The sequence below is a fragment of the Tiliqua scincoides genome, chromosome 3, assembly GCF_035046505.1.
Source record: "Tiliqua scincoides isolate rTilSci1 chromosome 3, rTilSci1.hap2, whole genome shotgun sequence".
In the NCBI taxonomy this organism is placed as follows: Eukaryota; Metazoa; Chordata; class Lepidosauria; order Squamata; family Scincidae; genus Tiliqua; species Tiliqua scincoides.
The window spans coordinates 52,712,650-52,716,725 of NC_089823.1; the positions used below are offsets into that span (position 1 = coordinate 52,712,650).

Genomic DNA, 4,076 nt, shown 5'->3' on the forward strand with positions numbered 1-4,076 from the left:
CAGACACTGGAAAAGGATGATAGACCAAAACTTCACACAACATGAGGCCTTGCTCATTTTTTTTCTTTTCTGTTACTTCTATATTGAATTTAGCGCTCAAGAAGCCTGCTGGGAGTATCTTTGATGACTGCAATAAATAGTGTTCCTTTTTGTCAGAGTCATGACTCCTTTCCTTTCCTTTCCTTTTGTGTTGGACAGAAATGTTTAATGCAGGTATGATAAGACTACATGTTTAAGTATTAAACTTTAGGATACTTTATAATGCAATTTTCACACACACACACACACACACACACACACACACACACACACAAATCTTTATAGATGAAGTTGACCTTCATCTATAAAATAGGAGATCAGTAAACAACATGCATTTCAAAAGACCCCTGATGGAATAAATGATAGGGGTGTGTGTGTCAGGAACACTGAGGCTCAGTGAGGCTGCATGTGGCCTCTCCAGGCCTCAGAAAGTCCCCCAGAGGTGTCAGAAGGGCACTTTTGATTTTTACAAAAACTTGGTGCCCTTCTGACACATCTGAGAGGTGTTTTGAATCCCAAAGAGGCCACTTGCAGCCTCTCTGGGCCTCAGAATATCTTTGTAAATGAACAGAAAGTGCTTCTGGTCATGTCTGGCGGTCTGGTGAGTGCCCAGGCCTGTGGATTCGGGTATCTGTGATTTTTGGCATCCATGGGTGTTCCAGGAACTGTACAAAATACTGTACAGTTTGCCTGGGGTTCTGGGGCCTACTGTACAAAATATATATAGAGAGAGATACAACCAGCAGTCTTGGGGAGGCTGTGCAAGGCCTTCCTGCACAGCAGAGGGCCTCTGGAAGGCCTCTGAGAGGCACTTCCGGTTTTGGTCAAAACCAAAAGTGCCTTTCAGAGAACTTGCGCAGCCTCCTCAGGCCTCAGAAGGCCTCCAGGATGCAACCGGAACTCTCTTCTGGTCACATCTGGGAGTTACAGGGAGGGCCAACCTGTAGATTTCATTATCTGCAGGTATAAGTGTCTGCAGGGAGTCTGGGAAAGGATCCCCCACAGATATTGAGGTTCAACTAAGGTATTCCAGAAAAGGAAAAATGAGGAGCAGCCTGATTGTCAAACGCCTTAGCAGCCCCAAATCCAGTTGAAGCAAACTGAGCAATGACTAGAAAAGCACTTCGTGGATTTGAATTTGTAGACCTGCAAAGATTTATTCTAATCATGTTATGAACAAAAATTGAGCTCCAAAAAATTTGTCCAAACACACTGACCCTGCAACTGTGTAAGACTTCAAAGGAAAGGAAAATACCATAAGGGGCAGTATCTCACCGTATCACTCGATGCATTTGGAGCATGATTCTGTGGCGGAATCCATTGTTCAAAGGTCATTACCTTGACCACAAAGGAAAAAGCAAAATACAACAGGCATGTTAGTTTGAAAAATGGGAAGAAAAGCAGACAAGAGGAAGTGTGTCATACATCACAAAATTAACTGAGGTATAGAAAATGCATCTAAAATAATTGCATCCAGTAATACAAATTAGTTCATTTGTTATCAGATTTTTAAAAATTTATTTTGAGCCATCCTTAGTTCTGCAGTTGTTTAAAAGACACATGAATTGGTGCCTATGGGCACACAGTCTCATTGCACTGGTGCTTAATTGCATAGGGTATGCATGGGTTCTGATCAAACCTACCTCCCATTTAATTGGATGATGGTGTGCTGGGTGACTGCATGGAAACCGGAAGTGAATATCCCTTTAGAACATCTTTTCCAGAACATTCCATGTCCATGCAGATGTTTGTAAGTCACTTTCCCTCTCCTTTTCACAACTGTAATGCATTTGTCTAAATTCTGCATCCTTTTCCACATTAGAATTCTTTTCAGTTCTATCTCCTGATAATCAAGTTGCTCTTTTCTTACATTTTAAATTCAATGTTATATTTTAAATGTTTGATTATAAAAACAAGTCACACACACACAAACACACACAGCCCATTACAAATTTGTGCTGTTATAAATACGTTAAATGTTTGCAGCACCACTGCAGTTTGGATAAGGCTTAATCCTCAAGAATATCTTAACTGGCGTTACTGGAGGAGAGGACAAAACACTTAAGTTTCTTCAGGTGCCTGGCTGCTGGTATAAAGCTGCCCTCTTCCTCACCATCAGAGCCAGTCAAGGCTTCGAAAGCAAAAGATTTTGTAGCCGTGACTGGCTCTGAGGTGAGAAGGAGGTGTCACTTTACACCAGTGGCCAAGCACCTGAAAAAAATTAGTGTATTGCCCCCCTCCAGGAATGCCAGTGCTTCACTTAAATTTCCTAATTGTGAGTGTTTTCCATGGTAACCACTTCCAGAAGAGAAGCTATGTTAGATTTTTTGCAGCAAAAATAATGAAGAGTGTTTGGCAGCTTAAGACAAAGACATTTATTCTTAAGTGAATAGTCTTCAGCGAAACAGTAATAGTTTAACATCTGATTTGTCAAGAAACTATACTGATGAGGCAAAGGAACCCCTCTCTGAATCTAGCCGCTGATTTCTCAGCATCATTAGCCACACCTCTTCGTACCATGTCTCCTTGTTCCTCAGCATCCTGCCACTGATGAATCATTAATTACTTTTATATTATTATGCAAAGACCCAAGGGTCAGGCCTCCTTAATTGCTCGTACTAGTGGGTTAATTAATGTAGTCTTCAGAAGAAGAGTGCCTGGAGACACAGTATATGTTTATAAAAATTGAGAAACATTCTGGACACATACACCAAACTGCAGCTTGCCAGATTGATCGAAGCACTTAGTATAGGTCTGTGTCAGATAAAATTCCAGCAGGCTAATTTAATGGCAGCCTGGATTTTTATATTTGAAAGACTGCAAGGCATGAAATCCATATGGGTTACATAAAAAGCAGGAACAGCAGGAAAAACAATAAGAAGTAGAATAATTATACTTTGATTTTCAGCTCTCTTAGATACAAAATCACATCTAATATAATTGTGACAAATTCATAGAACTCAGGTTTTCTGCCAATCACCTCAGTACAATTCCTGAACCACCTTCCTAGGAACATACCCTAGTCCCACCCTAGTTCATTCTTTCACAAAAGAGTGAAGGATCAAAAAACAAACTGATAACCTTGCTATCAGGCGCTTTTATCCTTTGATCAAGCAGTAAAATATAAGTAGTAGGGACCTATGTCTGGTTTTGATGCTTGGCAGCCCTCTCATGAGCATGCGCATGGGACCATCAGTGAGCTTGTAAACTGACCAGGATCATGAAATGGCATCTCATGTGGGGGCTACATACACGGCCACCGTGATTTGGGTGACTGCTGTGCCAATGTTTATGTTGGCCAATGTTTTCCGTTCCTTTGATGAGCCTTCTTCTATTAGAGAATTGAGTTTGCATACACAAGAGACCTATAACACTTATGCAGAACTTCCCAAAGCACAGGGTACCTGACTCTTTCCAAGAGGAGTTCAGAATACTTGCTGAGCCAGTATGGGACAAGTATGAGGACATATTCTGGATTTTCTGTACTATTAAAAAGCCTGACTGAAATGAATGGAGAAGTAGTAATCAGAGGATACGAGCAAAACGGCCTGAAAAATGTGTGAGGGTATTCTCCTTCCCTTGCAGGATATGTAAAGTCTAGAGCAGCTATTTTCAACCACTGTGCCACGGCACACTAATGGTTGGCAACCTTCAGTCTCGAAAGACTATGGTATAAGCCTACAGCACCCAGTATTCCCAAGCGGTCTCCCATCCAAGTACTAACCAGGCCTGACCCTGCTTAGCTTCTGAGATCAGACAAGATCAGGCATGTGCAGGGTAACAGTTGCTGGTGTGCCGTGAATTGTCTGCAGGTGTGCCACGAGAGTTTGGTGAGGGTCATTTAGTAGTAGGGCCGTTGGGGGATGTGAGTCCCCTGCCAGCAGCACAGTGTGTCTTGTCAATTGTCAAAAAACTGACAATTTTTGCACCTTGTCAGTGTGTCATGAGATGAAAAAGGCTGAAAATTGCTGGTCCAGAGTCTGAACTTCTGAAGTGGAACAGAAAAAAAAAAAAATCAGTTTGGGAATTCCAGCTTG

General features: G+C 41.8%; 1 pseudogene; it reads right to left on the minus strand.

The window, feature by feature from the left end:
• Positions 1-3,714: 3,714 nt before the first annotated feature.
• On the minus strand, positions 3,715-3,831 carry LOC136646278 (5S ribosomal RNA; annotated as a pseudogene).
• Between the last annotated feature and the right edge of the window lie 245 nt (positions 3,832-4,076).